The sequence below is a fragment of the Panthera tigris genome, chromosome B2 (genome assembly GCF_018350195.1).
Source record: "Panthera tigris isolate Pti1 chromosome B2, P.tigris_Pti1_mat1.1, whole genome shotgun sequence".
NCBI lineage: Eukaryota > Metazoa > Chordata > Mammalia > Carnivora > Felidae > Panthera > Panthera tigris.
Window position 1 is genome coordinate 53,926,937 of NC_056664.1, and position 14,189 is coordinate 53,941,125.

The 14,189-nt window shown below is 38.8% G+C and overlaps 1 protein-coding gene across 2 annotated transcripts in view; it reads right to left on the reverse strand.

Annotated features, from left to right (window-relative positions):
- DST (dystonin) overlaps positions 1-14,189 on the reverse strand; it is a 491,592-nt gene that overhangs the window by 425,126 nt on the left and 52,277 nt on the right. The window lies entirely within an intron of this gene.

The window sequence follows — 14,189 nt, forward strand, 5'->3', positions numbered from 1 at the left end:
TCATTTCAGGTCATGATCTCACGGTTCATGGGATCAAGCCCTGCATTGGGCTCCACGCTGACGGTGAGGAGTGTGCTTGGGATTCTCTCCCTCCCTCTCTCTGCCCCTACCCCCTCTCTCAAGATAAACAAATAAACATTAAAAAAAAAAAAAAAGAAATGCTTTTAATTCAGTTAAAAAAAACTAGCAAGTGAGCACATTGCTTTACTTTTGTGTATATAAGTCAGACTTCATGTGAAGAAGGATATTTCTTTCCACTCAGGCATGAAGCATGGCATACGAGCAGGACTGAATACTGTTACATGGCCAAGTGTTACTCTATATTCCTGAGAGCAGACTCTGAAGGTAAGAAAGCAGGAATATAAAACATCATTATAAAACACCATAAAGACTTAAAACTAAATGGAGGCAATGCAGTAAAGCAAAGAGTACAAGTTTAGCTAAACCATATTATGCATCTGGGAATATAGAACGTTAGAAAATACCAAAGAATTACATAAAATAGTCTCTGTCCTCATGTAGCTTACAATTTACTGAAGAACAGAAGTGCATGTATACATTGATATGTATAATTAAGAGTTAAAGTGGGCAACTGAGGACACTCAGTGCTAGCAGATCTCAGAGGAGGAATCAATGAATGAAGCTGAAGATAGTCTATATTTGGCTTAGTTGTGTGGGTGGCATCTGAAGAATGAATAGAATTTACATTCCAGGCAAGGAAAACAACATAAGGAATGAATGAATAAGTAAAATGATGGATGGATGGATGGATAACATATTTATGCAGCAATAGGAAACACTATTTCATGATGTACCAGGAGGACCATATAAGTAAGCTATGCACAAAGTATGGTGGGAGACCAGAGTGTAGGGGGTGCTAAATGCTTCAAGGAGGGTTGCAGGTCTTCTGATTTTTAAAAGATTTATAAAAACTACTTAGAGACTGCAGTAAAAGCATAAAAGATGGAGGGTAAGAATTTCAGGAGAAGAAGCAGTATGAAAGATTAATATGTATGGGGGATTCCCGGTGAGGGACATGGGAGAAGATCTGAGGTCTGATTATGGAGACCCCAAATACCAAACTGAAGGACATGAACAAGGAGAAAAAAGACAAAAGTAGGGTGTGACCCACAGAGTCAAAAGAAGCACTGAGGTCATCAAAAATCAATAAGGAGAAGATGCAAATGGAGTTGGCAAAACACATTAGCCTGTTCCCATCCCTTCTCTGTGTGCAAGCTCAGCTGGGTCCTCTTGTGTCCAAAATAGTCCCAGAAGATCGCTACAGTTCCCACATAATCCAAGAGATACTACAGCAGTTAGGAGAGAGGAGGATTACAAAGAGGGAGCTGGGCCAATCACTAAAATGCCTTCTAAATCAGAATTAGGACCAAACAGAACCAACAATCACGCAGGCTGCCTTTTAAATATGCAGGTTCATGGACATCCTCCCCCCAACCCCCACCCCCACACACACAGGAACACACGCACATGCTCTCTCTCTCCCCTCTCCTTTCTTCTTTCTGAATTAGACTCTGTAGGGGTGAGGCTAAGAGCATCAGTTTTTGGTTTGGGGTGGGTTTTTTTTGGTCATTATCCTTCTCTTTTATTTTTATTTTTATTGACGTATAGCTGACACACAACCTTACAGTAGTTTCAAGTGCACAAAGAATTTCTGTTTTTAACAAGCTCCTCTGGTAATTTTTCTATACTTTGAAGATTGAGAACCTCTAGGAGTCAGAGCTCAGTCTCACCACAAGGTGTCACTAACCTCCAGATCCGCTGCATTCTTTCTGGTTCAGAAATGAGTGCACTGGTAGAATTAACAAAGTACTTGCTAATACCCTAACTTCTGTCATAGAGGGTGAGTGAGTATATTTCTTTGGTAAGAATGTAGATCCTCCTTCTCTTATGTTTCTATGAGTAATAAGCAACCAAATTTTGTTTAACCTGTATTATTACCAATACTTCTTGCTGGCCTACAAATTCTAAAAACACTTGGGAAAAAAGCACCATAAAACTCCCTTAATGAGATGCCCTCAAAAAAAGTTTAAGAAAAAGCATATAGGTGCAGGGGTGCCTGGGTGGCTCCATTGGTTAAACATCAGATTCTTGATTTGGGCTCAGGTCATGATCTCATGATTTCGTGAGTTCAAGTCCCACCTCAGGCTCTTCACTGACCATACAGAGCCTACTTGGGATTCTCTCTTTCTCCCCCTCTCTCTCTTTGCCCCTCCCCCACTCACACTTTCTCTGTCTCTCCCAAAATAAATAAGTAAACTTTAATAATAAAAAAAAAAAACTCAACATGTTGGACGTTGGTGCAGTCATTCCAGACAGCAATAATCCAATAAACCTGCATCCCTGTATCTACTCTAGAGAAATTCTAACAAGTATGAGGGTATTTAAGGTATCATATTATTTGTGATAATAAAAATTTTTTTAAAAGTTTAAAGCATCCTTCCTTAAACTTCATAATTTTCTTTACACCTTCATATTATTTCAAAGATCTGAGCACCACCATGTGATTTCTATTATAGCCAAATACACTTGCACTATTTTTAAATAACTCTTTATAAGCACTACAGTATACAGTACACAGACACCAGCGAGACTCTCTGTGTTCAAATACTGCCTCTGTCACTTCCTAGTTGTGTGATTTTCGAGAGTTACTTAGCCATTTCTTCATCTGTAAAATAGTGATTAAAACTAGAATTTATTTCATAGGGCTGTTGAGAAGAACAAATGAATTAACATATGTGCTTAGAAGAGCATCTGGCAGTCAGAGTGGCCAAAATGAACAAATCAGGAGACTATAGATGCTGGAGAGGATGTGGAGAAACGGGAACCCTCTTGCACTGTTGGTGGGAATGCAAACTGGTGCAGCCACTCTGGAAAACAGTGTGGAGGTGCCTCAAAAAATTAAAAATAGACCTACCTTATGACCCAGCAGTAGCACTGCTAGGAATTTACCCAAGGGATACAGGAGTACTGATGCATAGGGGCACTTGTACCCCAATGTTTATAGCAGCACTCTCAACAATAGCCAAATTGTGGAAACAGCCTAAACGTCCATCCACTGATGAATGGATAAAGAAATTGTGGTTTATATACACAATGGAGTACTACGTGGCAATGAGAAAGAATGAAATATGGCCCTTTGTAGCAACGTGGATGGAACTGGAGAGTGTGATGCTAAGTGAAATAAGCCATACAGAGAAAGACAGATACCATATGGTTTCACTCTTATATGGATCCTGAGAAACTTAACAGAAACCCATGGGGGAGGGGAAGGAAAAAAAAAAAAAAAGAGGTTAGAGTGGGAGAGAGCCAAAGCATAAGAGACTCTTAAAAACTGAGAACAAACTGAGGGCTGATGGGGGGTGGGAGGGAAGGGAGGGTGGGTGATGGGTATTGAAGAGGGCACCTTTTGGGATGAGCACTGAGTGTTGTATGGAAACCAATTTGACAATAAATTTCATATATTTAAAAAAAAAGAGCGTCTGGTATATAGTGATACGTAAGTGTTGCTATGATTATTATGTATTTCACTTGCGTGAATAAAAGATATTCTTGAAAACAAAAGTATGTTATTAATCAGATGTAAACAGGAAAATGAATCACACCACAGGTATGCACTACTGACTGCCACACATGAGGCACGGCTGAGAGACCAATCACCCTTAATCATTAGGGGAGAGTTCTTTTCTCCAGAGAATTCAGAGCACTTACTCCCTAGTGAGTCAAACTATCTGGGTTTGAATATAAGCTGTGTCACTGAGTAGGTATGCAAATTACTTCTCTGTGTCTCCATTTCTTCATCTGTCAAATACATATAATAATAACTCTCTCATGGAGTTTGATGGTGCTTAAATGAGATAATCTATATTAGGTACTCACAACAGTACAAATAATACAGTAAGTCAAAAAATTATCACCATTATTATTACTATATCCTTTCCTAGACGTTGCAGCAGCAATTCACACATAATTAGGTCACAGTTATGACTACAAACATATAAACAACATGGAGTCATCACTGGGCAATCACCCTAACGGTTTTCCTGGAATTATAGGATTGTACGTTTATGAGATTTGCTTGTCCTAAATACTCTGAAAAATACTATTTTATTAATAAAATAAAAAATATTTTAAAACAGCAGGTTTTTACAGATGTTAACAGGACTTGATGGTGTCAGTATAAAGTCCATTTTTGTCTACTCACTTGATCTTGCCTGGATACACTTTAACCAGTAGGTGATAAACACTTGGAAGTCTCTCAGCAGTGAATGTCTGCCATTTTTAGACCACCCCAATTTATCAGCACCTTTTGGGTAACAACTTCTCAAGAGATGCAGTCTTGATACAGAATGCTCCACAGCCCACTCTAGATTTTGCCTCTTAATGACCTATACGGTTAATAGGTAGACACATGGCCAAGGCTCAACCAAGTAAAGTTTCTCTGCTTGGACAATGCATATTAAATTGAGGGATGTAAAGCCTGAAAAAAAAATCAGTAGGAATTCATCAGTCTAGTGACTATGCCAAAGACCTTCTGAAGCTGCCTGGTTTAATCTGTTCCAATCATTCAGTCTTGCCTGTGAGTTTAATCATGTATTTGTAATAAATTCTCTTTTGGTTTACATCAGATTCTGTTGCCTGCAAACAAAAAACCCCAGTGTATACTCTTCTGTTATGCTTTAAGATGGTTAGCTCTTTCCCTTGAAGTCTGAGGATTCTGACTAACCCAGTTTAGTTGTGTAGACTGGCATAAAAAAGGAGGACACATTAACAGTAATAATTTACTAACACCACTTAGGTGATAAGCCTATTATATGCCTTTCTTAAGCAAGCAAACTGAGGCTTATCAGGGCTAAGTAATCTACATAAGGCAAAAACTTTCAATTTCTTAGAAAAGCCCAGATCATAATTCAGGTCTATCCAATTCCAACTCAACACCAGTGCCCTTAGCATTCTGCTATGAAGCACAGATTATATATAGGGTAGTAATGCATTCAGAGATAGTGTTCTACATATATTCTCAGGACTAAGCACCAAGGAAGTGCCCAGAAATATATGCAGGTTGATTAAAACAAAAAAAAAGGTCTGTAAACAATTTAGATAAGTGAGGAAGAAATTGAAAAAGTTAACATTTTCAGGTGAGAATTATTGTTGGATAAGATCAAACTACCATCTAGTTTACTGATGAAGCAACTGAACAAATGGAAACTTAACACATTGAATCACTGAGCATTTAAATAGAATTGTTTTCGGGGCACCTGGGTGGCTCAGTCAGTTGGGCACCCAACTTTGGCTCAGGTTGTGATCTCATGGTTTGTGAGTTCAAGCCCCACATCGGGCTCTCTCTGATGACAGCACGGACCCTGGAGCCTGCTTCGGATTCTATGTCTCCCTGTCTCTGCCCCTCCCGCACCTGTGCGCTCTCTCTCTCTCTCTCTCTCTCTCTCTCTCTCTGTCTGTCTCTCTCTCTCTAAAATAAAATAAACTTTAAAAATTTTTAAATAGAATTTCTTTTGAGGGGTGGGAGGTAAGAAGCTTGACTCCTCCCTCGAACACAGATAGATAAATATCAAATCATTCTTAACAGCCAAGAAATCTATTGGTGGTCTTAGAGAACAAAACTGCATATCTACAAACCAGAAGAAAGACCCATGGAAGACAGAAACTGCACAGAGTTTGTGGGAGAAAAGAGCAGCCAGAGGAGGGAGCCCTGACCATGGTGGGGACAGTGACAGGGAACAAAGAGAGAAAAAGCATGGAGGTGGCAGGAAGAGCAAAACACACTCAGGGGAGGGACTGCACAAGAAAACTATTCCCCAAAACCTTTGACAAGGAAAAAGGAGAGGGTTACAATATCACCAGTTTTCTATAAACAGCGGAGTGCAGATGCCAACATTTGGGAGGTCTGTGACATTGCCAGTTTCACCCCCAGGGGAGCTGAGCAGTGCTCTGTATCCCCAGGGTCACACAGGGAGAAGCAGTTGCCCTGCTTTGAGTACATTTGGTAGAGGTGATACAGCCTCTCCACCGGCAAAGGACCCTGCAGCCGACATCCAACTGTCCCATTCACCAGTACAGGTACAAACACACCAGCTGAGGGCAGCAATCCCTAGTGCCAGCTGTGTGGTGCAATTTATCATAAAATCCAAACCACTGCATGGTCGCGCAGCCATCTTCTGCAACAAGCCAACACCCAACACAATGCAGAGACCCTCCCCCAGAAGATCAGTGTGGGTCCATGCCATGGGGGTCTAAAGTGTGGGGTTTTGACACACAGCTGTGCCTGAGTTAAAACACAGGAGTCCTGCACCATCTGGCAGGTGGAAAGCTCAGACACAGACAGGATGAAGGCAGGGATCTGACTGAAACCAGAAACAGAGGTGAAGTCACTGTTTTCCCAGCTGTGAGGGCTTACCTAACAGGGGTGGCCACCCATTTCCCACTCCCAAGACCAGAGAACTGGGTGAAGCCGTTTTCTCTCCTACTCCCTAGCTTGATCCACCTCAGTGAGCTAAACAGTGTCACCTAGTGGAGAAGGGAGCTGCTACACCAAGCCCCGCCCCCTTGCACCCTCCAAAAGAGCAATTGCACATAATAATCAGAGCAGCAGACCCCTCTCCCTGAAGACCAGCACAAACCCCTCACGCATACCAAGTGTATTGATGATAGAGTGCTGCAAAGCTTCAGTTCTAGGGGAAATAGGATCTAGCATCCTTTGGGTTTTTTGTTTGTTTCTTTTTGGGTTTTTTTGTTTTTATCTTTATTTGTGTTTGTTTTGTTTGCTTGTTTGATACAGAAAGAGCAATTTTTTTAATTTTTTAATTTTCTTTTTATTTTCTTTTATTTTCTTTCTTTATTTCTACCTCTTTTCTGTCAAGCTTCTCATAACAAGCACCCCAAAACATACCTAGGATCTAGCTTCTGATACATATTTCATTTTATTTTTAAAATTTTTTTCTTTGATTTTTAAATTTTTATTTGGTTTTATTCTATTTTTCTTATTCTTTCTCTCCAAAATAACAAGACAGAGGGATTCACCCCAAAAGAAAGAACAGGAAGAAATGACAGCCAGAAATTCAATCAGTGCAGATTTAAGTAAGCTGTCTGAACTATAATTTAAAACAAAAATTGTAAGGATATTGACTGGGCTTGAAAAAAGCATAGAAGACACTAGAGAATCCTTTACTGCAGAGATAAATTAACTAATATCTAGTCAGGCCAAAATTAAAAATTATATAACTGAGGGGCAATCCCAAATGGAGGCCGTAAAAATGAGGGTGGATGATGCAGAGGAGCAAATCAGTGATATAGAAGATAAAATTATGGAAAATAATGAAGCTGAAATGAAGAGGCAACAAAGGTTACCAAGGAACCGAAGGCAGACTTAGAGAACTCAGTGATATACTAAAACATAGTAACATTCGTATTATAGGAGTCCCAGAGGATTAAAAGAGAAAAGGGGGCAGAAGGTTTATTCAAACAAATTATAGCTGAAAACTTCCCTAATCTGGGGAAGGACACACACATAAAAATCCAAGAATCACAGAGAACCTTCATTAAATTCAACAAAAGCAGATCATCATCAAGGCATATCATAGTCAAATTCACAAAATACGCTGACAAGGAAAGAATCCTGAGAGCAGCAAGGGAAAAAAAGTCCTTAACCTACAAGGAAAAGACATATCAGATTCACAGCAGATCTGTCACAGAAACATGGCAAGCCAGAAAGGAGTGGTAGGAAATATTCTATGTGCTGAATGGAAAAATATGCAGCCAAGAATTATTTACCCAGGGAGACTATCATTCAGAATAGAAGGAGAGATAAAGACTTTCCCAGACAAATAAAAACTAAAGGAGTTTGTGACCACTACAACAGCCCTGCAAGAAATTTTAAGGGGGACTCTTTATGAAGGGAAGAAAAAAAAAGACCAAAGCAACAAAGACTAGAAAAGACCAGAGAACAACACCAGAAACACCAATTCTACAGGTAACACAATGGCACTAAATTCATATCCATCAATAATCACTCTGAATGTATATGGACTAAATGCTCCAATCAAAAGATACAGGGTATCAGAATGGATAAAAAACCAAGATCCATTTATATGCTGCCCACAAGAGACTCATTTTAGCCTTAAATACACCCGAAGATTGAAAATAAAGGAATGGAGAACCATCTATCAATGCTAATGGATGTCAAAAGAAATCTGGAGTAGCCATACTTATATCAGAAAAACTAGATTTTAAACCAAAGACTGTAACAAGAGATGAAAAAGGGTACCATATCATAATAAAGGTGTCTATCCAAGAAGGTCTAACAATTGTAAATATATATGCCCCCAACTTGCCCCTAAATATGTAAAACAATAAATAACAAACATAAAAACACTCATTGATAACAATACAATAATAGTAGGGTACTTTAACACCCCACTTACAGCAATGGACAGATCATCTAATCAGAAAATCAACAAGGAAACAATGACTTTGAATGACACACTGGACCAGATGGACTTAACAGATGTATTCAGAACATTCCATCCTAAAGCAGCCGAATACACATTCTTTTCCAGTGCACATGGAACATTCTTCAGAAGAGGTCACATACTGGGTCACAAGTCAGCCCTCAACAAGTACAAAAAGACTGAGATCATACCATGCATATTTTCAGACCACAGTGCTATGAAACTTAAAGTCAACCACAAGAAAAAATTTGGAAAGACTACAAATACTTGAAGGTTAAAGAACATCCTACTAAAGAATGAATGGGTTAACCAGGAAGTTAAAGAACAAATTAAAAAAAATACATGGAAGCAAATGAAAATGAAAAAACAGTGAAAACCCTTCGGGATGCAGCAGAGGTAGCCCTAAGAGGGAAGTATATTGCAACTCAGGCCTACCTCAAGAAGTAAAAAAGGTTCTAATGACACAACCTAACCTTATACCTAAAGGAGCTAGAAAAGAAACAGCAAAGAAAGCCTAAATCCAGCCAAAAAATAGAAATAATAAAGGCTGGAGCAGAAATAAATGATACAGAAACAAAGAAACAAAAAAATCAGTAGAACAGATCAATGAAAACGAAGGGCTGGTTCAAAATGAATTTGGTTTATTCTTCTCAAACTGTTCCAAAAAATAGTAATCAAAGGAAATGGTTATGAAGCCAGCATTACCTTGATTCCAAAATCAAGACCCCACTAAAAAGGAGAATTATAGGCCAATATCCCCAATGAACATAGATACAAAAAAACTCAATAAAATGTTAGCAAATCGAATTCAACAAGACATTAAAAGAATTATTCACCATGATCAAGTTGCACTTATTCCTGGGCTGCAGGGCTGGTTCAATATTCACTAATCAATCAACATGATACACTGCATTAATAAAGAAAGGAAAAGAGCCACGTGATCTTGTCAATCAATAGATGCTGAAAAAGCATTTGACAAATTACACCATCCATTCTTAATAAAAACCTGTAACAAAGTAGGGATAAATGGAACATACCTCGACATCATAAAGGTCATATACGAAAGACCCACGACAAATAGCATCCTCAATGAGGAAAACCTGATAGCCATTCCTCTCTGGTCAGAAACAAGACAAGGATGTACACTCTCACCATTACTATTTAACATACTACTGGAAATCTTAGCCTCAGCAATCAGACAACAAAAGAAAATAAAAGGCATCCAAATCAGCAAGGAAGAAGTCAAACCCTCAGTGTTTGCAGATGACATGATACTCTATACAGAAAACCCAAAAGACTCCACCAAAAAATTGCTAGAACCGATACATGAATTCAACAAAGTCGCAGAATATAAAATCAATGTACAGAAATCTGTTGCATTTCTATACACCAACAATGAAGCAGCAGAAAAATAAATCAAGGAATTGATCCTGTTTGCAATTGTACCAAAAACAGTAAGATACCTAGACACCTAAACCTAATGAAAGAGGTAAAAGATCTGTACTCTGAAAACTAGAGAACCCTTATGAAAGAAACTGAAGAGAACACAAGGAAATAGAAAAGCATTCCATGCTCATGGACTTGAAGAACAAACATTGTTAAAATGTCTATACTACCCAAAGCAATCTACACATTTAATGCAATCTCTATCAAAATACCACCAGCATTTTTCACAGAGCTAAACAGTCATAAAATGTGTATGGAACCACAAAAGACCCTGAATAACCAAAACAATCCTGAAAAAGAAAAACAAAACTGGAGGCATCATGATCCCAGATTTCAAGCTATATTACAAAGCTATAGTCATCAAGACAGTAGGGTACTGGCCCAAAAAAAAAAAAAAAAAAAAAAAAAAAAGACATAGATCAAAGGAGCATAATAGAAAACCCAGAAACGATCCCACAACTATACAGTCAACTAATCTTCAACAAAGCAGGAAAGAATATCCAATGGAAAAAAGCCTCTTCAACAAATGGTGTTGGAAAACTGGACAGCAACATGCCGAAGAATGAACCTGGACCACTTTCTTACACCATACACAAAAATAAGTTCACAATGAATCAAAGGCCTAAATGTGAGTCAGGAAAACCATCAAAATCCTAGAGGAGAACAAAGGCAGCAACCTCTTTGACCTCAGCCTGATCAACTTCTTACTATACACATCTCCAAAGGCAAGGGAAACAAAATCAAACAACTATTAGGACTATTAGGACTTCATCAAGATAAAAAGCAAAGGAAACTTAAAAGGCAGACTACTGACTGGAGAAGATATTTGCAAAAGACAAATCTGATACGGAGTTAGTATCCAAAATACTATAAGGAACTTATGAAACTTAACACCCAAAAAACAAATAACCCAGTTATGAAATGGGCAAAAGACATGAACAGACACTTTTCCAAAGATGACATCCAGATGGCAAACAGACACATGAAAAGATCTCCACCTCACTCATCATCAAGGAAATGTAAATCAAAACTCAATGAGATACTACCTTACACCTGTCAGAATAGCTAAAATTAACACCACAAGAAACAACAGGTGTTGGTAATGATGTGGAGAAAGGGGAACTCTATTGCACTGTTGGTGGAAATGCAAAGGGGTGCAGCCACTATGGAGAACAGTATGGAGGTTCCTCAAAAAACTAAAAATAGAACTACCCTAGAATCCAGCAATTGCACTATTAGGTATTTGCCCAAAGGATACAAAAATACAGATTCAAAGGATTAATGCACCCCAATGTCTATAGCAGCATTATCAACAATAGTCAAAGTGTGGAAAGAGCCCTAATATCCATCGACTGATGAATGGATGAAGAAGATGTGGTACACATGTGGAATATTACTCAGCCATCAAAAATAATGAAATCTTGCCAGTCACAACAACGTGGATAGAGCTAAAAGGTAATATGTTAAGCGAGGTAAGTTAGACGAGAAAGACAAATACCATATGATTTCACTCATGTGGAATTTAAGAAACAAAACAGATGAGGGGCACATGAGTGGTTCAGTTGGTTGAGCGACCAACTTTGACTCAGATCATGATCTCACAGTTCATGAGTTCAAGCCCCACTTCAGGTTCACTGCTGTCAGCACAGAGCCCACTTTGGATCCTCTGTCCCCCTCTCTCTGCCCCTCCCCTCCTTGTGCTCTCTCAAAAATAAACATTAAAAAAAAACAGAAGGAGAGGAAAGAGGAGAGAGGGAAGCAAACCACAAAAGATTCTTAATGATAGAGAACAAACTGAAGGTTGATGTTAGGGAGTGGGTGGGGTATGGGTTAAAAATGAGTGATAGGTATTAAGGAGGGCACTAGTTGTGATGAGCACTGGGTGTTGTATGTAAGTGATGAATCACTGAATTCTACTCCTAAAACCGATATTGCACTCTATGTTAGCTAACTAAAATTTAAATTTAAAAAGTTTCTTAAATAAACAACAAAATAAATAAAATTGCTTTTGTGTTGTTACTATACCTGAGAACGCCAAGGTTGAGGTTAAGTATACATGATACAAATTGACCATATACAAATATTATGATACTCAATAAGCTGATATTTTCATAAAGTATATAGTAATTCCTCATAAAAACTCTTTGATTCTCTTCATCCAAGCTAGAAATAAAGTGTATAGCAGAAGTTCTTGGGTCCATGGATAAAATTCTAGGCAAATCAAGAGGACAACTTATTTACTTGGATGGGGAAAAATCATGTCTTTACTTTCACTGACGGCTACTTGAAATTTGCCATCACTCAATTATGAATGTAGGCTATAAACCTGATACTATTAGCAGTATTGGTGACTTTTGCCACCAAAAGGAATCAAATATATTTACATATTTAATTATAGTCACTGCAGGTATTTGAAATACCATTTATAATCATCATTACTTCAAAACCACAGTAGTCAACATATCTGCCACTAGAACTTATTATTTAATTCATTAATAAAGTACATATACTGCTCTGTCCAAACTGCTAATAATTTATAATGATCTTTCAATATAATTGGATTCCTTTATAATTACACACACACACACACACACACACACACACACACACACACACACACATAATGTTATGCATTTAAAACATTCTGAAACTGAGTCCCTGGGCTTCACTAGACTGCCAAAGAGGTTTATGGCGTAAAATGGGTCCAGAATAGAGAAAATTTCAGAAATGAGTTTATGACAAATACTGTTATATGTTAGCTGCTCACCAAAACCCATGCTTACCTCTTTTTCCTGGGCACAAGCTAAGCTGGACATTTCCCAGCCTCCCTCGCACTTAAGTAGAACCAACAGGTAGAACTAAGTTCTAGCCAATGAAATATGAACATAAGTAATGTATGCTTTTTTAAATTTTGTTTTAACATTTATTTATTTTTGAGAGACAGAGAGAGACAGAGCATGAGCAGGGGAGGGGTAGACAGAGAGGGAGATATAGAATCCAAACTAGGCTCCAGGCTCTGAGCTGTCAGCACAGAGCCTGACGTGGGGCTCAAACTCTCAAACTGCGAGATCATGACCTGAGCTGAAGTCGGACGTATAACCAACTGAGCCACCCAAGCACCCTGTATGCTTTTTTTTTTTTTTTAAGTAGACTTCACACCCAGAAAGGAGCTCAATGCAGGGCTTGAACTCACGACTCTGAGATAAAGACCTGAGATGAGATCAAGAGTTGAAAACTTAACTGACTAAGCCACCCAAGCACCCCAATTTATGCCATTTCTGGAACTAGTCCATGAATACTTCCCACAGCCATTTCTCCATGCTCTTCTCTTTGGGCTGAGATGACCTGCAGAGCAGATTTGAAAGTCACATACTGAAGACAGTAGTGACTTTATCATACCTGAATACCTGCATGGAGGAAGCCACTTTGCCAAACTGTTTGCCCACTACACCCTTAAATGAATGACAAACATATTTCTACTCTGTTTGAGCTATTAAAGTGTATATTTGCTATGGAAGCTTGCATTACCCTAATTCAGTGGTTTTAAACTTAATCAACAATCAGAACAACCAGGAACTGATTAAAACACCAAGTGCTGGTCCCCACCCCTGGATCTTCCCATTCAGTAAATCTGGGATGGGGGCTGAGAATTTGCATTTCTTTTTTTTTTAATGTTTGTTTATTTTTTAGAGAGAATGAGAGAGAGAGAGAGTAGGGAAGGGGCAGAGAAAGAGGAAAACACAGAATTTGAGGCAGGCTCCAGGCTCTGAGCTGTCAGCACAGAGCCCGATGCAGGGCTCAAACCCACAAACCATGAGATCATGACCTGAGCCAAAGTCAGAAGTTTAACCAACTGAGCCACCCAGGTGCCCTGAGAATTTGCATGTCTAACACATCCTCAGGTAATGCTGATGCTGCCATCCCATGACTATACTCTGAGAATCCCTGCTCTAATACCAGCTCCTGCCCCTTGCTGTATCATCAGTGAGCGATGTTGGTCATGATAACACTGTTCCTTATTGTACTATGTGCAGTAGGACCTTCAAGATTAAAGCAACTTTGTCATTTGTGGTTTTAATAATCCTACATTAAAAGAATGACCATGGATAACATTAACAATTCAGGCAACAACACATGTTGGTGAGGATGCAGAGAAAGAGGATCTCTTTTGCATTGCTGGTGGGAATGCAAACTGGTGCAGCCACTCTGGAAAACGGTCTGGAGGTTCCTCAAAAAATTAAAAATAGAACTACCCTATGA